The 23,116-nt window shown below is 50.8% G+C and overlaps 1 protein-coding gene across 1 annotated transcript in view; it reads right to left on the reverse strand.

The window, feature by feature from the left end:
- ABCB7 (ATP binding cassette subfamily B member 7) overlaps positions 1-23,116 on the reverse strand; it is a 1,379,199-nt gene that overhangs the window by 374,623 nt on the left and 981,460 nt on the right. The gene's annotated exons all lie outside the window — the stretch shown is intronic.

The raw sequence follows: 23,116 nt of genomic DNA on the forward strand, positions 1-23,116 counted from the left end.
CCTTCGGCCGGTAGCCGATACAGCCTCAGTACTTGTGCTGGTACAAGTCTCCTTTGCGGGGTGCACTGGAAAAAGAGCGGCCCTATCTTGGGCTTGGTTTGATGATAGACTAAGTCCTTTAGGTCCTCTTGTGGCGATCTGTGGAAGAGCTCCCTCCACCTGGCCAGTCTGTTCTTCAAAGACATCGAGGAAAGTGTGTTGCACACAGTACAAGCTTGCCAGCCGTGGCTAGGACCAAGGCACCGTAGTCAGAGGGCGTGGGGGTCTTTAGTCAGGTAGAGACCGTCGCAGGATGGACACCTGCTAAACCATGTAGAAGTCGACATGCGCCGGGGAGGAGCGTGACGCCTGAGGACCGAGTACCTGAATGACAAAAAGACAAAGAAGAAGCATCTGTGCGTGGAATTACATGGCCAAAGCCAAACCCAGGAGAGCTGGTGAATTTGGCCCGTTCCCGTCGACGCAGAAAAGTGGACTGAAGTGTGGCGCAGCACTGGAGGACTTAGTCAGGGCAGCACATGCTGCCAGGGCCGCACCCCTGCGCGCCTCTAAATTTAAATGGGAAGTTGGTGTTTTTCTGGTGAAAAAGGTTCCATCTCCCGTCCCCCGCAATGGATGCCCATGCAGTATGGAGGAAAGGGGACAGGACGTAAGAGTACTACTGTTACCAGAAAGTTGTAGGGGAGCCACCAAGAAAGGTCAAAGTGGTCATATAGGGGTCTAGCAAAATCGCTGTACAGAAGAAAGTCAGACTGACAAACCATTGAGAAACGCAAGGGAAATGAATCCCATAGCAAGAGAAAGCAAGTTTGAGAAAGCAAGGGAGGTGAATCCCAAAGCAAGAGATAGTTAAAGGATTTATGAAGTGGCAAGAGTGAACCCGACGAAGGGATGCCAATAAAGAGGGGCGAAGTCTAAAGTTCCAAGAAATAGTGCGTTGACAAAAGTGAACCTAGCAGACGGATGTCCACAGAGCGCTGTTTAAAAAAACCCTGAGATTGGTTAAATCCAAGGAGAACAAATCTTTACAGAAGCCATAGCGAACCCGATGGAGGAAGGCTGAGATTCGTGAGGGGTCAGCGCCCAGAAGAAGGAGACCCAAGGGTGAAGTCATCACCCAACGTATATGTGGAATTGAACTGTGAAAGCAAAAGAGGAAAGCCTGCGAAAGAGCCAGAGTGAACCCAATAGAGGGAGGAAAACAGTAGAGAAGGGTCTGAGCCCAGCAGAGGGGGATCCAGTGGTGAAGGCCATCACCCAGCAACACGTGGAATAGAAAGCCAGAGTGAACCCGACGGGAGGGAGGCTGATATTCAAGAAGGGGTCAACGTCCGAAAGACCCTCACCCAACATACATTTGGAATAGAACTTTTGTTTGCTATTTTTGAAACCCATCAGGTCCTTTGGGGACAAGACTTAACCACTGAAGATCCTTATACGTGAACTGGAACTGCTGCCTGGCGCTCCGGAAGCTCGGAAGTGTGCTGTGCTCAGGACTTCTGCCTTGTCCCGTGCTCAAAACGTGGGGCAGAGAGACCCTCCCCTCCCCCCAGCTAACACATCCTAACTTATCATTTGTAAATACTTCTTTCTTGTGAACCCTATTCCACAATCATCTATTTTAGCGCAAGGATTGGCAAGGAACAAGTTACTTACCTGTAACTGTTGTTCTCCAGCATGGGTCTGGCATGGATTCACATGCTCATGAATATTCCCCGTCGTCAGGCTGGGAGTCCTCGGTAAAGAAAAAATCAGTTTCAGTTTTGTTTCTGAACGGTCTTTCTACTAGTAACCAATCACTGGTCTCTGGGTCATACTGCCCCCAACCAATGACTGCCCTCTACCTAAGCCCCTCCTCTGGCAGCCATCTTCAGATATGGTAGCACGTAAAGTGGCAGTAGGACCAAGGGAAGAGCCGCAGAGGGGTGGGAGGGAGGGTTTGCATGCAATTACATGCCAGACCCATGCTGGAGAACAGTTACAGGTAAGGAACTTGTTCCTTCTCAAGCATGGGGTCTGGAATGGATTCACATGCTCATGAATATAAGAATACATAGCAGTACACACATGCACAACCACGGGAGGTGGCAAGGCTCAACATTAAGCAATACAACGACTCAACATTAAGCATCTCTTACTTCCTCACCAGGCTCACCTTAAGCGAACAGGTTGCGCAGCACTGCCTGGCCGACTCTGGACAACCTGCGACAGTGCATGATGCAGCAGGAGAGCCATCTGGAAATAGAAGCCTTCGAGAGGGCCTTCCCTTGGTTCACAGATCCAAAGTTAAACAGCTGTGATGTCATCCGAAAACTATTTGTGCGGTCCACATAGAACTTTAGCTCTGGCCACATCCAGCAAGTGCAAAGTCCTCTCAGCTGGCGACGAAGGTGATGGGAAGAAAACAGGTAACACCAAAGGCTCGTTGAGATGAAGTCCGACGGCAACTTGGGCATGAAGGAAGGGTGCGTCCTCAGCACCACCCTCGTATCGTGAAAATTCAAGTATGGAGGTTTACAGGAGAGGGGCTGGGTCTCTCCCACTCGTCGTGCAGAGGTGATGGCCACAAGAAACGCTGTCTTCCACGACAGGAATTTCAATGGTGCCAAATGCAGAGGCTCGAATGGCGGCCCCATGAGCCTGGACAGCACCATGTTGAGCTCCCACGCCGGGGCCGGAGCCTTCACCGGCGGAAATGACCGAACAGTCCCTTCATAAACTCCTTCAACAGATGATGGGACCAGAGAGATGATCGCCTCGGGATCCTGGAGTAGCGGGAAATCGCTGCTTGATGGATCTTGATGGAGGCATGCGGCAGCCCCGCCTTGGCCAGCAACAGTAGGTACGGCAGCACCTGAGGGGCCGTAATCCACAGAGGGTTAATCTTCTGTGCACGGCACCAGACAGAGAACCTCTTCCATTTGTGTCCATAACACGAGAGTCGAGGGCGCCCTGGCCTTTGCAAGCACCTCCTTGCAGTCCGCCAGGATATCGTACCCTCCAAACTCTGGCGCTGCAGGAGCCAGGCCTGCAAGTTCAGCAACGCCAGATCGTGGTGGAGGATGGCGCCTCCTTCTCCGATGAGGAGATCCGCGTCCGTCAGCAGTTTGACTGGGGTGGGGGGCGCTGACATGTCCAGAAGGTCCGGGAACCAGCTCTGCCTCAACCACGCCGGTGCAACGAGGATCATCCTGCACCGGGACCGTTTGAGTTGGTTAATGAGGCGCAGAAGCAATGGCAACGGAGGGAACACATACAAAACAGGCCGTCCCAGGGGAATGAGAAGGCATCGCCCATGCTCCCCGGCTTGGGGAACCTGCTGGCGAACCTCTGGCACTTGGTGTTCGCCGCCATCGCGAACAGGTCAATCTGGGGATTGCCCCATCGTCGGAAGAGGAGGTGCACTTGATCCTGCCGCAGTTCCCACCTGTGGCACGAGCGCAGCTCCCTGCTGAGTGCGTCGGCGATGGTGTTTTTTTATTCCTGCCAGGTGGAAGGGTACCAGAAACATCCCTTGGGCGACGGCCCAATGCCACAGATCCTGGGCCTCCTTGGATAGAGCTGGGGATCTGGTGCCTCCCTGCTTCCGGATGTAAAACATTGTTGTGGTGTTGTCAGTGAAGATACTCACCACCTTGCCCTTGAGGGATGGAAGGAATGACCAGAGGGCTCAGAAAACGGCTCGGAGCTCCAGTAATGACCTCTCCTCCGGTAGCCAAAGGCCTCTTGTGTGGAGATCTCCAGAGTGAGCCCCGCCATCCCTACCGGGAGTCATCCGTCGTCACCGTCTCCTGATGGGCCGGGGTCTGGAAGTCCATACCAGCCGTCAGATGCGCACAGGTGCCCCACCACCGGATCGCTTGTCGAAAGGTCTCATTGAATGAGATCCTGTCTTCGAAGTTGCCCGTCGCTTGCATCCAACAGGCGTCGAGGAACTCCTGCAATGGTCGCAACCGTAGTCTGCAAAGGCGCATGAGGTAAATGCAGGACATCATCATGCCGAGCAGGGACTTGACAGACCTCACCTTGGCCATGTCCATGGTCGACAGCCGTTGCACCTTGCCCAGGATGGTCTTTGTCCTTTCCTCCGACGGAGATGCTAGTCGCGCCACTGTGTCGAGCTTGGCTCCCAGGAACAGGGCAACTTGCAACAGTACCTGGTGGGATTTTGTGTAGTTCATTGAATATCCCAGATCCGTGATCATTTGGATGGTCTTCCCTGTGTGTTCGACGGCGAGTTCCCTGGACTCTGCCCGGATGAGCCAATCGTCCAGGTATAGGCAGATGTGGATCCCCTGTAGGCGCAGCCGCGTCGCCACTGGTGCTAGGCACTTGGTGAACACCCTTGGCACTGACTTCAGTCCGAAGGGAAGGGCCTTGAACTTGTAGTGCCGTCCTTGGATTATGAATCGCAGAAAATGTCAATGTTTTTTCAAGATGGGGATGTGAAAGCAGGCGTCCTCCAAGTCTAGTGACGATAGGGAGTCGGCTTCCTCCAGTTGTCCCAAGACGTGCTGGAGGGTGACCATCCGTAACTTCTGGGGCCTGATGTACTTGTTTATATGACAAAGGTCCAGGATGGGTCGCCAACCGCCGGTCTTCTTCCTTACGAGGAAGTACCGCAAGTAAACTGGAGCCCCGGAGTCTCTTTGGGACAAGTTCAATAGCTCCCTGCTTTAGCATGGAGCCATGGAGTAGTAGTAGTTGTGGGATGTGGTTTTCCTTTCTGGCCACAGGTGGAATACGGGGACACTTTCTTAGAAATTCCAGTGTGTGGGCCAGGGCGTCGGTAGAGATGGACTCCCACACGCTGACGAAGTTCGCCAGCTGGCCTCCCACCGGGGTGCTCCGGTGGGGGCCCGACGCTTCAGCCGGTTCAATCCTGCTTGGTGGCGGCCTTGCCGCCCTGGCTTCCTTGGCGACAAGATCCTGCTTGCTTGCTGCATTGTAGGCCTCCTGCAACGAGGAGCGGGCTGCTTGGCGGTACGTCGAGGAGCTGCCGCCGAATCCCTTGGAGGCACCTTGCTTGCCTCCGGAGCCCCAAAAGGTGGCCGTCGTTGCTGAATAACGCCCAAGGCACGAGCCGTCTCCGTGTCGGCCTTGATGGCTTGCATCGACTCGTCCACTGCCTTGCCAAACAGGTTGTTCCCGTCAAAGGGCATGTCCAGGACCCTGGTCTGCACGTCTTGATGGAAATCGGTTGCCTTGGGCCAACCGCGCCGGCAAAGGCAAATGCTGTTGCCCATCTGGCAGAAGCCGGTGTCGGCAATGTCCGTGGCCACCGTTATGGCGTGGTCTGATGCCACCTCTCCCTCCTGTAGGATCTCCAGGGCATCCGCCCTCCAGTCATACGGGAAGAAATCCGGTAGGGGAGCAATTTTATACCATAGCTCCCTGTCGTAGCGGGCCACAATCGCGAGGGCATTGGCCGCTTTAATGGTAGTCGCCGCAGATGAGATGACCCATGGCATCCGGTTTCTTTCCTTCGCTGTCTGGCAGAGATGTCGAAGTTGACGCCGACGGCTCTGCCGCTTTCTTCTTGGCCGCCGCGGAGACAACCGAGTCCGGGGTAGGCTGCGCCCTAAGGCACATGGGGGCGGAATCCGGAACCCGGTACTTTTTCTCATACTGGTCTCTCTTGGCCGGAGGCGTGATGGGTTCTTCAGAAGCAACAGCCCCTCGTCCCAGATGTCGACTAACGGGACAGAGAGGACCATCTTCCTTTTGGCCTCCCGTCGTTGATAAAGGAAACCTTCCTCCTTCTCTTCCATGGGGCAGAGCTCGGATGCCCTGGCGATCATGGAATGGAAGGAGCAGATTTCGTCAGGCGGGGAGGCCCGAGTAGGTGTTGATGGAAGGTCTATCCCGTCGTCACCACCGTTGTCACCAGTCCCGGTCGTGGCTGTCTCTGTTCCTGTATCATTACTAGGCTCAGGAGACGGGGAAGAAGGCTTTGCAGGCCGAGAAGGCTGGAAAGGAGGGGGTGGATGAGTTCTCCTTCGCTTGTTTGGAGGGCTTTCCGACAGTCCAGGCTCTGCCAGGTCGTCCGTTGGCGGTAAGGGCAACCTTGTCCTTATCTCCGTACACAAGGCCTGGATTGCCATCAAGATCGCCCCTGAGTTGTCTTGTGGCCCAGGGACCGGCTGCGACGGGCGCAACTGTTGGGGAGTGGAATCCTCCACCTCCACGTGTTCCTCGTCGCCACTGCCATTGCTTTCATCGTCCACCTCTTCGGGATCCTTCCTGTGGGACCAGACCTCCTCAAACTTCTTGTTCCGGATCTTCACAACTCCAGCCAGTTTCTCTTCAGAGGCTGTGTCCGTGATGGCCACTGCCCCCCCCTCTTCCCCTCTTTTCGCAAGGGCCGCCACGACTCCCTCGATAGAGGCTGTAGCCGGGTGAATCAAGGCCTTAACGACATTGGATGCGCTTGGGGCCTTCACCTTGGGGGCAGGGTCACCGCCTCGCTCCCACTCGGCTGCTTTCATCGCGATCGACCGGGGCTTCTCCAGAAGCTTACCCGGGTTCTCAGACTTTCTCTTCCCCCGAGCCAGAGAGTTGACTCGTGGTTGATGGTGTCAGTGAAATTGTGCCCTGCCTGGCAGCCAAAGAGCCTGACCGTTAGGCGTTCCCGGTGCCTGCTGTGTTTAGCCTTTTGTTGGGCCACCGTCGCCGGAGCGCCCTCAAAGGACTTAGAAGACTGCTCAGACTTCTTTTTCTCACCCGCTGTTGGGCTCTTCCCCTCTAGCCAGTTGGTGAGGCGGGTACGACGATCCCTCATCGTCCGCTCGGACATGTTTTTGCAAAACGCACAGCCTTTCTCCACGTGCGTTTTGTCTTCATTTAAGGCAGTAGAGACATTGAGAATGTTCATCCTCCTTGAAGACATTCTGCAGTCCACATCCAGGGCAGCTCCTGAAGAGCTTGGGTCCGGGCGTCTGGTATCCTTTTTCCTGGTCCATGTCCATGCGGGGTAGGCCTCAAGCTCTTCCAGAAGCCTCTGGGAAGTGAAACTCAACGAAAATTTCACCTGTTGATCGGAAGTAGAAACTGTGGAGCTTGAGGCTCAATTGCCCGAAAAAGGAGATTAAATCTCTTTGAAAATTCACAAAACACAGTAAAAGCTCGAGAGCTACAGCACGAGGACTCCCAACACTTGAACGTGCGGTAAACATCTGAAGATGGCTGCCAAAGGAGAAGCTTAGGTAGAGGGCAGTCATTAGTTGGGGGCAGTATGACCCAGAGACCAATGATTGGTTACTAGTAGAAAGACAGTTCAGAAACAAAACTGAAACTGATTTTTTCTTTACCGAGGATTCCCAGCCTGACGACGGGGAATATTCATGAGCATGTGTATCCATGCCAGACCCCATGCTGGAGAATAGGTTTTTCTTTGTATAGGCCCTTTCATTTGACACACCACCACTAGGCCTGCCTTATATTTGATAGTCGTAGCTTGCTCCCATCTTAGATTTAGGTTTAGATCAGGTGTTTTTCCAACCTATCTATACAGTTTAATAAACACCCTTAACTGTGATCACTTGGTGTTTGTCTATTCTTGATACCATGTCATCCTTACAGTCCTGTGTACCTGTTCTCTTGTGGTGCTTCTGACAGAGATGGTTAGCAATTCCGGTATCTTCTGTCTTCATCCCTCCCTTCCGCATTAGTGCTTCCTGTTGTGGCAGCATTTTTGGGGTCTCGCCAGTGCTAGTGGCTCTCACTTCGTCTGTGACTCTCAGTATGGGAGCAGATTTCTTTTTTTTATTTTTAAAGCACAGTCCTAGCTTGAGAGCAGCAGAGCGCTGTACTGAGTGTGGGTAGCTGATCTATTAACAGTAGCACAGTACTGGCAGGTCTGTGCATCAGTATGTGCGTCCATTGGAATTAGTCCCTGGTCAGGTGGTGTTGAAAGAGCCACTGGAGAATTGTGGGGTCATTCCGAGCCGACACCAGGATTAAATTCCAAAGAGTGGGTGCATGACAAGAGAAGAACAAGTCAATTACCCCTGGTAACATTCTTTCGATTGGATGTTCCTCCCCCATATTCCTCACCTTTGCTAATTATACTTCCAGTTTCAGTGTCCCTAGAGGGCCTCCGTCCGATCGTCGACGTCATCTACAGCATATGTAGCACGTGCATCGCCTGTTGACTTCAGTTCTGTTTTTCCATGTTTAGAGGAATTGCTAGTACCTCCTGAGACCTCACAAGACTCAGAGCGTAGAGTGTAAAACACGTACATTCTGCAGTGGGGTAGGTTGAGAGGGGCGATGAGGAATATGTTTGAGAAACATCCAATGGAAAGAATGTTACGAGGGGTAAGCAACTTGTTCTTCAAATGGCTGCACCTCTGCCCCTCGAGGCTGGGGAGTTCTGTGCAGCACTAGAAAATGCCACAAACTCTTGTTCCACTTGTGCTGGTGAGTCCCTCTCCGTGTTGGATCTGCGCATCACGGCTGGGGAGCATTCAGTTACAAAGAGACATGTATGCTCTCCTGTTCTTCCTTGGCTAGAGCGCTCGTCTCCGATTGCCTCTGCTGCTGCTGAAAAAGGAATTTGCCCAAAGAAGGAATGTCTTAAATCATGACATTTTCAGAACATGCTTCAAAGTCCTGTTGAGAATCATTCTTTGCATGTGGATATTCGTTTTTAGAACAGATGTATTAGTTCTATTATTCCTGGAAAAACAAGACATTAACTTTTTCAGATCACTGTTCAGCACAAAGAGTGGCACACAGAGATGAGAATCGTGTGCAGCAGAAAGGCATAGCATCACACCATGCTTTATTCGACATGCGTCTTGCAGCAATAGATTAGAACAATACAAATCAATTTCATAGTAAACTTGATATAAGTCAGAACATTCAATTTCAATGTACGCATATAAAATAGATAACACATTTAAAGGATGCATGATACTGCGAGATAAAAAAACAAATGCCACACAGTGCAGTATGAAATTATGAATCTGATACTAGCACCTTTTGTGGCATTTATTAGGTTTTTATCTCCCTGCATCATGTATCTTTTTAATGTATTTTATGTGTTTATAGCCGAGTAAGGCATCTGTGGTAGAAAAACATAAGATACTGATCCCTCAAATTCATGATTCTATCATTACGAGAAACTTGATGGACCAGAAGGATGAGATGCCTTGTTTAGGCAAATGTGCATAATAAATTGAGTAACTGATGCCATTTGAAAAAGTGATATGCATGTAAAAATGCAGTGATGCATCATCAGAACAAACAGCTATAAAGCGAACATCTAAAGAGAACATTACTGCAAAAACGTGGGTGGATTCCTGGCAATTTTGCTAAAAATAACACAAGGGCTCGGAGGTAGTTACCGTTTAGAAGGATGACGTTGGTAATAAGCCTACAGCCAATAGGGAAATTAAAGCAGATGTTAGTGAAATTATACTATCAGTATAATTACCTAGGAAACCATTCACAAGGGCTTCTAAATGATAAGAAAAATATGGCTGCCATTAGACTTGAGGAAACTGGCAGCACCATCTTGAGCACGTGTGGGTATAACGTGGGGGATAATTTGTACAATATAGTTTATTATTGGTTGTGATGGACATTACTGCCTCTGAACAATACAGGGAAATGCCCTTTCAGATGAAGCTACTGTGAAGAATCCTACGGATCCCTCACTAAACCCCTGCCTAAAGTCTCCTTCCAGGTGGCCAGGGAAAAGCAGACACTTCCTGATCTAGACCTTGGGGGTGGTGATCTGCGGGAGGAACACTTGGGAGGAGACAAGGCCCAGGGTGGTGAGGAGATCCTGTGGGATGAGACGCAGTATTTGTCCTTTAAAAGGGAGAACCTTCTCTAGTTGCCAGAACAGATAATGGTTCATTGTCATTATGATGTATCTAAACCACATATAATATCTGTGGCTCTGGGCACAAATACCTTAAAACCTGAACAGACCTTTACAGAAAGACCATATAAGGTACTTCAGGATAGAAATCCTCCTTACTCCCATAGGTATAATGGAAAGGAATGTAAAAACGTTACTCTAAATAAACTGGCTTCCTCTGGAGCAACACATTCTAATGGTACATCCTTAAATGACGAAGGGAAATACATCTACCCTTAAAACCCAGAAGTTACTGAAAGGAACTAACTTTGTTGTTGGGGACTACAAGTCCCATAATATCTTAAGTACTGGGCGAGGAAGAGGGCTGAAGAGTCATGCTGTAGTGGTCAGGCAATTAAGTCTAATAGCCTGTGCTGGAAGGAACCAGAGAGGCTTAAAAGGCCCCCTGAGGTGCAGGCAATTAGGAGGAGCTGGAACTGTGGCTGGAGTTGGTGCAGTAGTAGCAGAGGCAGAAGGAAGAAGGCATTTGTTGGCAATCCAAGCGTAAGTGGGAGAACCAAAGGGACCCCAGAGGTTTGATGCAGTAGATTTCACCTGCTTGATCTGTGAGGGTCCTGTTTCCCCAAGCTCTGAGGTGCAGAAGCTGTGCATCGCGAGGCGTGCAGGAAGGCTGCCTTTCCCCATGTTAGCCTAATTGAAGAGATTGCCGTACAAGTAGCGTGTCGGAGACCAAGGCGATAAGCTGTTGTAAAGCAGTGTGTCTCGAGAGCGAGAGGGGCTGCTTAGATGAGTGGCCGGACTGGAGACACCTTCAGCAAGGAAGGGTGTGGGTCCCAAGTGAAGCCATAAGTAGAAGTTGTGCAACACATGGAGAAAGTAACACAGAAGCCGATGAGTCAAACATGGCGGTTTCCTGCGCGGGCGCACTGCTGGCAGCAGTATCCAGCGTAATAGTCACTCACTTAAAAGCAGAAGCAAACTGATGTTTTTCGTTGCATTCTTAAAGATGGGACAATTGAAATGTAGCACTTGCCTGTGATCCGGTATTTTCTCCTTCACTCCCGTGAAAAGCATGGAAAGCCATAGTTAAACCTTGCAAAGCTTATGAAGAAGTGGTCGCATGTATCTATTACACAGAGCAAACATTACGAAAAGCAATTGTTAAATCTTTAAACCTTTTAAGAAGGGGTTCTGGGTGCCTAATTTTGCTTTTCAAGAGAAGTGAACTTTTAAAACGTATTCACGGGAACGACAATTGCTCATAAAAAGTAGTACATGTTTAAACCTTACATTTGAAGTTGGAAAGAGTATTCCCAAATTGAGACAGACTTTCCCAAAGCCAGAGAAGCGTTTATACCATACAGTGAACCAAATAGTTTCTTTATTGCCTAAGATACAAGTGAGCAAGCGTTACCAAAGCCAAGAGAGTGGGCACTAAAGCTGCTGGGTAATTATTCTGGCTCACAGTTGGCAAAGGGATGAAGGCAAGGTTGGAGAAGGGAAACTTGCTACTTATAGTCTTCAAAGTTGATACAACCTACATTGCCAAAGACCATAGAACGAAGAGAGGAGAGTGTTCTAAAGGCAATTAGAGGCAGATGGCTGCAGATAGACGAGAGGCAAAGAGGCTGCCTCTTTGAAAAGGCATATTAAGAGGAAGAGCGACTTGCCTGAAGGTCTTGAAGTACCTGAATCTGAATCTTGTCATAACTTGTTTGAAGTCACAAGGTACTGAAGCTGTGGTGGTATATTTGGTTGTCAGTAGATGTGAGACCTCAGTAGCACAAATTAAGTGACTTGCTATGAGCCAAAGGAGTGTGTTCTTATGATAAACGTTTGTAGAAGTACTGTGAGTCATCCTGACAAGGATACCCATTGTGATAGCTAAACTGTGTTGCACTAACATTTACAGAAGTTGCATTTCTTTGAAACTGTGGCAAGTCTTCCTGGATAATTGAAAGTGGTGGCAAAGCATCATGGCTGGGAATAACATTGATGCTATTTTGAGGAAGTGGAAAGTCCTTTCACCAAGAAGAAAAGCTTTGTTGTTGCTGAAAGGTTGGTTAACAAAACTGACACTGAAACATCAATAACTGAATTAAGACTTTGCAACCTACATGCATTTCCTTGTTTCTTTTTGTTGAACACTGGAACTGAATTTCCCATGATTTGTGGGAAAAGGAGTTTACCCTGGTTACCAGAAGGTTATGAAGAAACTAATATAATTGTTGATGTTATATGAATTGCCATACAATTTCTTTTGTGTATTTGATGTTTAAGTGTGAGGGCCAGATAACCTGTGTTAGAGAGTTTCCCTTTAGTTTTGTTAGACAGGGAAATCCTTGCCAGAGTAGGGATAGTGAGGCGTTTAAAAACCTTTATGATGAAATAAAATGGCATATTTTGAACAATCATCCAAAAGTTGTCCGACTCGCATTGCGAACCCCTCGCACTACACATTTTGTGGATACTATTCAAAAAGATGAACTTGCCCTCTCCTGTTCCCCACAGCTACCCTCTTGTAAATTCTGGCACTACCTCAATTGCCACCAGGCATAGTAATTGTAGCCACCTGCCTTTCTCATCCATCTACCCATTCCTCCTCCCCTCCCTATTACTATTCATTAGCACTTACTCTTTCTTTCGTCTTGTGACCCTTGTGATAGACACTTGTTTGTCTCTCCACCTTCCCTCCCGTCTTCTGCTCCCACTTCCCCCTCCAGCACTATTCTAAATCGTTGTCAGACCTATCATGTTAGTTGCTTGTGTTGTTCCTCTCCTTCTCTCACTCAATACTCCCCACCCCTCTTTTTTTTTTGTTCCTGCACTATCTGAAATGTCACCAGGCTGATTAAGATAGTTATTTTTCACATTCTGAATTGTTTCAAGGACTTGTAAGAATGTAACTGTATTCTCCCATGTTCCCTCCCTCCTTGAAGTGCTTTGAAACACATTGTGGATAGGCGCTATACAAATAAACAATCAGTGTGGAGATTGCTTATTTGCAAGGACATTAACAAATAAACAATCAGTGTGGAGATTGCTTATTTGCAAGGACATTAACAAATATGTTTACCTTTATCCTGAGCCCTATAATTAAGCTCTTCACAAGTCACGTACTTCCATAAAACAAATGCTCCCAACAAGAATTGGCACACAGGTGCTTTCAAGGATACAGCAGTGCATAAAGGTTTTGTCAGTGGTACAGTACCAGCAGAGAAGTACCACAGGGAGATGTTTTTGTATTAGTGTCCGATGACAAGAGTAGTTTTAAAGTAAAAATCTCATCCACTCGTTTGCTTGAAGTTGCACAGACGTATGACGTTGACATATGTTTGTAAGAGTAAGAATGGTACGAATGAGTAGTACTAGATGTAATATTCTTATGAAGGTATGCAATTACATATTTTTTTGAATTGTCTTGATTATGTCCAAGCCATTTATTTTCCCCATGGATAATTTGTCCCCCAACAATAGCAAGTAAAACGATTGCACAAAAGAATCTTAACTAGAGCCCCATTTACAATAACTGACTACTTCTCTGGAGATTGATGACTACCGCGATTTGAAAACTCCACTTAATGAGCTTGGTTCTTCCTGTCCAGTGTTTAATTACTTTATATTTCAGTTACCTGAACTTAATCCTCCATGGGGATTCGCAAACCCTCTGGGCTCAACCCTCGGGTTTTCACCTGCATAGAAGGGGAGGGGAAAAGGTCATGTTTTCCTTTATCTCATGCAATGCTTGGAGCCTGGAGCCAAAGAGTAAAATGTCTGCCTTGTTGGTCTACATCTCTAAGCAACTATCTTCCATTCAAGTTTTGATGAGAAGACATGAGTTGGTTTTTACGTATTGATCTTTCTGTCACTGTCTTATTTTGTGTATTTAATGAAGAACCAGTTGTTATTTGAAGTGAAAGGACTTAGAGTAGGAAATAACAGTGCAGAGGCTGTCTTGGCGGTAAGGTGATTTTACGTAGGGGTATTATGTTGGTTTGGGTGACATATACCAGGTTTTTAAAGGGTACGTGTGAGATCATAAACCAGGGACTGGAGGTCATAAAATATTTCTTATTTAAAAATGTTTTTAGTACCGCAAGTGTTGGGACAAGTAAGAAGGAGGAGTTAATGTGGATTAAAAGAAACAGCAAGCTAAATGTGCTGGCTAGTTGTTGTGATTTAAATCAGCTGTGTGGGATATTTAAACATGGTGTGCCTCTTGACGTTACAAGTAAAGGTGGAAGGGAGAGACAAGGAGAAGCACAGCGAGTGCCTTAGGAGGACCACTGGAGAGGCTGACGGGGACGCGATTGCAGTGAAGAGCAGCAGTTCAACCGGCGCATGGAGAAGCCAATCGGAGAACTGCAGAGGGGTCTGCAGAGCACGAAACACTTTCCCGAAGCAAGCACTTTGCCGCAGCTGTACGCCAAGGGACGGAAATGCCAGCAAACATTGGTGAGAATGCCCAGAAGCATTGGGAGCCCTGAGGTGTACCAACAGGCATACAATTAGAAACTTCTTCTGAATATCTATCAAGTAATATAGAAGTTGGAAAGAATGTTCACGAGTCTTAATATATGAAATGTCAATATGGGAAGCACTCGGGAAAAGTCATAAGCAATTGAACACTAATGAAGTTGAAAGGTAAGAACTGTACACATCTTCATATATCAAATATCAATATGGGGAAGAGTGGCACAAGTATTGCCACAAGCCAATGAATACTAAAATCTAAGTTAACAAAACCTAAACAAGTCTCATATATGAAATGTCAATATTGGGGAAATTGGTGCACAAGTAATACCTGGAGCCAATAAAGTATGAACAATGAAAGAGTACAACTGTGTTCAACATAGAGTAAGAGAACTGAAAGATAAAGAGAAGGTTATAACAAGACCTGGTGAAAGAAGTGCATGAGGCAGTGAGCCTTTGTGGGGGGGGGAGATAACTGGCAGGAGAGTATACCAGGAATCCACAAAGACCAGAGGGGGATTCCTGGCAGGGGGGTACACCAAGAAATCCATCTCGAGTAAGTGAAAGGAAAATACATTGTGAAAGGGTTCCTGGCAGGGGAGTATACCAGGAGACCATCTTTAAGAAGTTGCTGTGTGGAAGTGGCGTTTGCCATCCTTTAAAAGCCATTGCTTGGTAAAGACACCATCATCCTTAAGAAAGTGAATGTGAAAGAGACAGGTCTACCAACCTTAAAGGAACATTGAACAGAACACTTAATATTCTACCCGAGACAATTCAGGGGAAGGGAATCATCCCCTCGATGTAAGGAATGTTTAGTTGGATTTATATACTTAGTTTTTGTACACTTGTTTGCTGAATCTAAAGCAGAGACAATTACCTCACAACTTTTTGTTGTTCATTTTTAGTGTGGGGGTCAGACACGTCACGTTTTGAACAGTTTGCCTAACTTTTATGGCAAGACAAAAGACTGATCTTTAGTTTTGATTTCATTAGCAAGGAAACTCTTTAGGATAGGGACAGAAAATCCTTTATCCAAACCCAAGAGAGCATGTGCGCAAGAGAGAGCATGCGCGCAAGAGAGAGCATGCAAGAGATCAAGAGGAAGCGTGTGGGTGCAAGGGGAGAGGAGGATAGGGGAGGGGAAGGATTGGGAGGGTGGGAGAGAAGAAGGGATAGAATGAGAGCTAGAGAGAGAGCAACAGCAAGTGCGAGCAAGCTAGAGAGCGCAAAAGAGAAAGTGCAAGATGGCTTAGCACCACAATATAGTTCAATAAAAACCCTTGTACCGTCTCTTGGATTAGGAGTATTCTTTGAGCAATCTGTGACATAGCTGAAATTTGAGACAAAATGTGACATTTAAGGGAACAGGAGGATATCAATGAGACAGCCATTTACACTAGAACGGACGACAGGATGAGGCAATATAAGCGCACTTAAACACATTGTGTATAGGCGGTATACAAATAAACAATCAATAGAAAAGTTGAAAGGAGCTAGATGCTCTTGCCTTGGAAATGATCCGGACATCTGAGGATTTACAAAATTGAAACGGAAGAGGAACCATAAGAATATGAAACTAGAATATGAAACTAGAAAGAAGGAACCGAGGATAAAGACATGTTCATGTGAGCACATCAACTCTTTGATGAAATCCTGGGTACAGCTGAAAGTAGACAATTTGGACCTTTTTCACACAGATATAAGCCTACAACCAAAACCATGCCACCTTTGTGTCAGCTTCCTACTTCGACACCCTTACAGCTGGCATTCCCACATTGTGTAACAAATGTTCAAACCGAAGTGTCGCAATGCAGACAGCACAGGTGAGGAGCCCGTCCACATCTATAGAGGAGAGTGCATGAGTAATATGTCCTGGATTTTGTGTTGGACAAGTCTGAATGAGGAGGAGATGTCTACATCGCCTGTGAATATAAGAGCTTCCATACATTACCAGAGGCGTAACCAGAATTGTCCAACAAGTGGGGCCTGAATCTAATGTAGTTGGGCCCACTGCACTGAAATTAACATCTGTAAAGGCCCACACAGCTCAGCCGAATGGGCATTTACAGATTTTGGGTTGCCCTTGCCCGCTCAGATTCTACCCTGTCTACGCTTCTGCCCATTCCTCCCGTTCTAAGGGGCCTACCGCTGTTTGCCACTTGGCCTTGAGGTTGGATAACCAGTGTGTTGTGAATGTGATAATCTGATGCAGTGTGGAGATAACCTTAGTGGTAATCCGTTATGGCAAGATGTTGGCCTCCAGGGTCGAACATACTGGATCTCTCAGAAATCTCTGAATTTTACACATTGAGCGTGAGTGATCTGGACATAGCGATACTGCTACACTGCCCGGAGGAGACACCAAGGACCGGTGAGTGATGAGGGAGAATCACTGGACCGATGACACTCCTAGGGGCTGTGGGGAAACCAAAGTGATTGCTGAGTGAACAGAAAAGCATGTGCACGATGAAACCAAACCGAAGCCACGGGTTGGGAGGAAGTTGAGGACTATATAATGTGCCAGCCTCAAAGTAAAAGATAACATATTGAATACTGAGTCAAATGAAAGCTTTTAGCCAAGCCATTATCTGATAAGGAACAAGTTACTTACCTGTAACTGTTGTTCTCCAGCATGGGTCTGGCATGGATTCACATGCTCATGAATATTCCCCGTCGTCAGGCTGGGAATCCTCGGTAAAGAAAAAACCAGTATCAGTTTCGTTTCTGATCTGTCTTTCGTAGTAATAACCAATCACTGGTCTCTGCGTCATACTGACCACAGCCAATGACTGCCCTCTACCTAAGCACCGCCTCTGGCAGCCATCTTCAGATTTGGAAGCACGTGAAGTGGCAGTATGACCAAGTGAAGAGCCGCAGAGGGGTAGGCGGGAGGGTTCGCATGTGAATCCATGCCAGACCCATGCTGGAGAACAACAGTTACAGGTAAGTAACTTGTTCCTTCTCCAGCATGGGGTCTGGCATGGATTCACATGCTCATGAATAAAGAATACATAGCAGTACACACATGCACAACCACGGGAGGTGGCAAAGGCTCAACATTAAGCATCACATCAACTCAACATTAAGCATCTTACCTCCTCACCAGGCTCACCTCAGGCGAACAGGTTGCGCAGCACTGCTTGGCCGACCCTGGACTCCTCCCTGGAATCCCGGTCGACGCAGTAGAATTTCGTGAAGGTGTGCGTCGACCTCCACGTAGCAGCCCTGCATATGTCCAGCAGGGGCACACCAGATAGGAACGCCGTGGTAGCTGCGATCGCTCTGGTGGAATGGGCTCTCGGACGGCCAGGCAGCGGTCGGTTTGCCAACCGGTGACAGTACATGATACAGCCGGAGAGCCATCTGGAAATGGAAGCCTTCGAGAGAGCCTTCCCCTGATTGACAGGTCCAAAGTTCAAAAAGAGTTGACACGTCTTCCGAAAACACTTCGTGCGGTCTACGTAGAACTTCAGCGCTCTAGCCACATCCAGCGAGTGCAAAGTCCTCTCAGCCGGCGACGAAGGCGACGGGAAGAACACAGGCAACACCAAGGGTTCGTTGAGATGGAAGTCCGACGGCACCTTGGGCATGAAGGAGGGGTGCGTCCTGAGCACTACCCTCGTGTCGTGGAAAGTCAAGTACGGGGCCTTGCAGGAAAGGGCCTGGATCTCTCCCACTCGTCGTGCGGAGGTGATGGCCACAAGAAAAGCTGTTTTCCACGATAGAAACTTCAACGGGGCCGAGTGCAGAGGCTCGAACGGAGGTCCCATGAGCTTGGTCAGCACCACGTTGAGCTCCCACGCCGGGGCCGGAGCCTTCACCGGCGGGAACGATCTGAACAGTCCCTTCATGAACTCCTTCACCAGACGATGAGACCACGAGGACGTCCGCCCCGTGGTTCTGGTGTATCGGGAGATCGCAGCAAGATGAATCTTGATGGACGCGTGTGCCAGACCAGCTTTGGCCAGCGTCAGCAGGTACGGCAGTACTTGGGGAGCCGTAATCCGTAGAGGGTTAATCTTCTGTGCGTGGCACCAGACAGAGAACCTCTTCCATTTGTGTCCGTAGCATTTAAGAGTCGAAGACGCCCTGGCCTTTGCAAGAACCTCTCTGCAATCGGCCGGTATGTCGTATCCTCCAAACTCTAGCGCTGCAGGAGCCAGGCCTGCAAGTTCAGCGACTTCGGGTCGTGGTGGAGGATGGCGCCTCCTTCCCTGGAGAGTAGATCCGCGTCCGCCGGCAGCTTGATCGGCGGGGACGCTGACAAGTCCAGAAGGTCCGGGAACCATATCTGCCTCGGCCACGCAGGTGCGACGAGGATCATCCTGCACCGTGACCTCTTGAGCTGGTTGACGAGCCGGATTAGCAGAGGCAAGGGAGGGAACGCGTAGAGGAACAGGCCCTCCCAGGAGAACGAGAAAGCATCGCCCATGCTCCTCGTCTGGGGAAACCTGCTGGCGAACCTCCGGCACTTGGTGTTCGTCGCCGTCGCGAACAGGTCGATCTGGGGTGTGCCCCACTGTCGGAAGAGGCGATCCACCAGATCCTGCCGTAGTTCCCACTCGTGGCACGAGCGCAGCTCCCTGCTGAGTGAGTCGGCGATGGTGTTTTTTATCCCTGCCAGATGAAACGGCACCAGAAAAATCCCTTGGGCGACGGCCCAATGCCACAGGTCCTGCGCCTCCTTGGACAGCGCTGGGGACCTGGTTCCGCCCTGTTTCCTGATGTAAAACATGGTGGTGGTGTTGTCGGTGAAGATCCTCACCACCTTGCCCTTGAGGGACGGAAGGAAGGACCTGAGGGCCCAAAACACTGCACGGAGCTCCAGGACGTTGCTATGCAGGGACTTCTCCGTCGGGAGCCAGAGTCCTCTTGCGTGCAGATTTTCGGTGTGCGCTCCCCACCCTTCCAGGGAGGCATCCGTGGTCACAGTCTCCTGGTGGGCTGGGGTCTGGAAGTCCATGCCCGCCGTCAGATGCGCGCGGGTGCCCCACCACCGTATCACTCGTCGGAAACTCTCGTCGAGCTTGATCCTTTCCTCGAAGCTGCCCGTCGTCTGGATCCAGCGCGCATCCAGGAATTCTTGCAACGGGCGCATCCGGAGCCTGCACATGGGAATGAGGTAGATGCAGGAAGACATCATCCCGAGGAGGGACTTGATGGACCTCACCTTGGCCGCGTCGGCCACCAACATCCGTTGCACCTTGCCCAAGATGGTCCTGGTCCTCTCCTCCGACGGGGAGGCCAGAAGGGACACTGTGTCGAGCCTCGCTCCCAGAAACAGTGCGACTTGCGCGGGCACCAGGTGGGATTTGGCGTAGTTCACGGAGAATCCCAGGTCCGTGAGGAGTTGGACGGTCCTTGCCGTGTGGACCACGGCGAGCTCCCTCGTCTTGGCGCGGATGAGCCAGTCGTCCAGGTAGGGGTAGACGTGAATCCCCTCGCGGCGCAGCTGCGCCGCCACCGGTGCGAGGCACTTGGTGAATACCCTGGGTGCCGACCGTAGTCCGAAGGGAAGGGCTTTGAACTGGTAATGACGCCCTTGGACCACGAATCTGAGGAATTTTCGGTGCCCCTTTAGGATGGGAATGTGGAAGTAGGCATCCTCCAAATCCAACGACGATAGGAAGTCTCCTTCCTCCAGCTGACCCAGGACGTGCTGGAGGGTGACCATCCGGAACTTCTGCGCCTTGATGAACTTGTTCAGACGTCGCAGGTCTAGGATGGGGCGCCATCCTCCCGTCTTCTTCTTCACGAGGAAGTATCGCGAGTAGACTCCGGAGCCCCGAAGCCTCCTTGGGACGAGTTCGATGGCGCCCTTTCTGAGCATCGCCTTTACCTCCAGGAGAAGTTGAGGGACGTGAAGTTCTTTCCTGGCCACGGGGGGGACGCGCGGGCACCTTCTTTGAAACTCGAGCGCGTGGCCCCGGGCCAGGGCGTCCAGCACCCAACGGTCGGTGGAGATGGACTCCCACACGCTGACGAAGCCCGCCAGCCGGCCTCCCACCGGGGTGCTTCGGTGGGGGCCCGACCCCACGGCCGGTTCAATCCTGCTTGGACGCGGCCTTGCCGCCTTGACCTCCTTGGCGACGACGGCGGGGTCCGCTAGACTTGCCTCGTCCTCTGTAGGCCTCTTGCGACGACGAGCGGGCCGCTTGACGGTAGGAAGCGAAACCGCCGCCGGAACCTTTGGAGGCGCCCTTGCCTGCGCCGCTCCGAAAGGGCGTTCGTCGTTGCTGCAGGACTCCAAGGGCCCTGGCCGTCTCAGTATCCGCCTTGATGGCCTGAAGGGAATCGTCCACTGTCTTCCCAAACAGGTTGTTCCCGTCGAAGGGCATGTCCAGGACTCTGGTCTGGACGTCCTGCCGAAAGTCCGTGGCTTTGAGCCATCCACGACGTCGAAGGCAAACGCCGTTGCCCAGCTGGCGGAACCCAGTGTCGGCGATGTCCGTCGCCACGGTGATGGCGTGGTCCGACGCCACCTCACCTTCCTGCAGGATCTCAAGGGCCTCCGCCCTCTTGTCGTCCGGCAGAAAATCCAGCAGGGGAGCTATCTTGTACCAGAGCTCCCTGTCGTAGCGGGCCACGATAGCCAAGGCGTTGGCCGCTTTAATCGTCGTCGCTGCCGACGAGATGACTCTACGTCCCATAGCATCCAATTTCTTTCCCTCGCCGTCCGGCGGGGAAGTCGATGTGGAGGCCGCACCCCCCCCCCCGCTTTCTTCCTGGCTGCCGCGGAGACGACGGAGTCCGGGGTAGGCTGCGCCCGGAGGCATAGGGGGGCCGTGTCCGGGACCCGGTACTTTTTCTCGTACCGGTCTCTTCTAGCTGGCGTCGTGGAAGGGTTCTTGAGGAGGGAAAGTCTCTCATCCCAAATGTCGTCCAACAGAGGCACTGCGAGGACCGTCTTCCTCTTGGCCTCGCGCCGCTGATAAAGGAAGCCTTCCTTTTTCTTCTCCTCAGGGCAGAGTTGGAAAAGCTCGGAAGCCCTGGAGATCATGGAGTGGAAAGATCCGATCTCGTCGGGCGGAGAAGCCCTGGTGGGAGGCGACGACGGAAAATCCTCGTCGTATGCCTCGTCGTCCGTACCCGTCGCTGCCGTGTCAGTCCCCGTATCATCCCCTCGGGTGGACGGGGAGGAGGGCTGGACGGGGCGCGACGGTTGAAAAGGAGGTGGTGGATGGATCCTTCTTTTCTTGGTAGGGGGAACACCAGAAGGTCCCGGTTCTGGATCCCCCGACGGGAGAGGTTCCTCCGTCGGTAACGGTAGCCTCGTCCTTATCTCGGAGCATAAGGACTGTATGGCCAACAAAATGGCCGCCGAGTTGTCTTGCGGCGCTGGCAGAGGGGAATCCGACGGGCGAGCAGGGGCCCCGTCGGTATCCTCGACGATGTCGTCGTCACCTGCGTCGGGGTCCATTCCGACGGGCTGGCCTTCTTCCACGCCTAGGCCGTGGCTTAAGACCTCGATCAGCTCCTCTTCTGAGGTTGAGGCCGAATCTACGACGACGCCCTGCCCCCCCTTCTTCCCCACGGAGGGTTTCACGGGGGTCCTATCGATGGGCACAAAGGAAGACTCCCTCCGCGGAGGCAGGGAGATTCTGGGCCCTGAGGTCGCCACCACTGGTGTAGCCACCACAGGCTGAGCCAAGGCCGCCGCGACCGTTTCGATAGAGGGCTTGGTCGGATGGATCAAGGCCTTCACCACCTTAGGTGCGCTCACCGCCTTATCCTTGAGGGAGGGGGCACTGCCACGCTCCTCCTCTGCCTTAGAGCTCGACCGGGGCCTCTCCAGGAGCTTCGCCGGGTGCTCGGCCTTCCTCTTACCCGACCCAGAGCGTTGGCTCCTGGTTGATGGTGCCGGGGAGGGTGCGCCCTGCCTGGCGCCCGTAGAGCCCGACCGTTCGGCGCTCCCGGTGCCAGCGGACTCGCGGTGCTTGGCCTTATGTTGGGCCCCCGTCGCCGGGGCGCCCTCAAAGGTCTTAGAAGACCGCTCGGATTTCTTCTTCTTCTCGCCAGACGGGCTCTTACCCTCCAGCCAGTTGGCGAGACGTTGATGGCGGTCCTTCATGGTCCGTTCCGACATGTTGCCGCAAAACGCACAGTCCTTCTCCACGTGCGTCTTGTCCTCATGAAGGCAGTAAAGGCAGAAAGAGTGTTCGTCCTCCTTGAAGACGTTCTGCAGCTGGCATCCAGGGCAGACCCTGAACAGCTTTCCGGGCGTCGAGCTTCCCTTCTCCTGGGCCATCTCCGAGACCGGGCCTGAGAAGCTTCTGGAGTCCTCCGAAGCGTAGCTCGACGAAATCTTCACCCTTGAGGGGCACAGATGAATCCGACACGGGTCCCCGTTGATCGGATGTAGGATCGGTGGAGCTTGAGGCTCTTTTGACCGAAAGAATCGAAGTTTTTTGTGAAAAAGCGCGAAAAATAGCACTAACGCTCGAGAGCAATAGCACGAGGATCCCAACACATGAACGTGCGGTAAAAATCTGAAGATGGCTGCCAGAGGCGGTGCTTAGGTAGAGGGCAGTCATTGGCAGTGGTCAGTATGACGCAGAGACCAGTGATTGGTTATTACTACGAAAGACAGATCAGAAACGAAACTGATACTGGTTTTTTCTTTACCGAGGATTCCCAGCCTGACGACGGGGAATATTCATGAGCATGTGAATCCATGCCAGACCCCATGCTGGAGAAGTATATGTGAAATTCAGATATTGCCTTTTGTGAATGCAAAGCAAGAGCCATATGAAATACGGAACTCTGCAAGTACAGTAAATTGTGAAAGAACCTGAAAGCACAGTGTTG

The sequence above is a fragment of the Ambystoma mexicanum genome, chromosome 5p, assembly GCF_040938575.1.
Source record: "Ambystoma mexicanum isolate Mex_15411 chromosome 5p, UKY_AmexF1_1, whole genome shotgun sequence".
Classification (NCBI taxonomy): Eukaryota; Metazoa; Chordata; class Amphibia; order Caudata; family Ambystomatidae; genus Ambystoma; species Ambystoma mexicanum.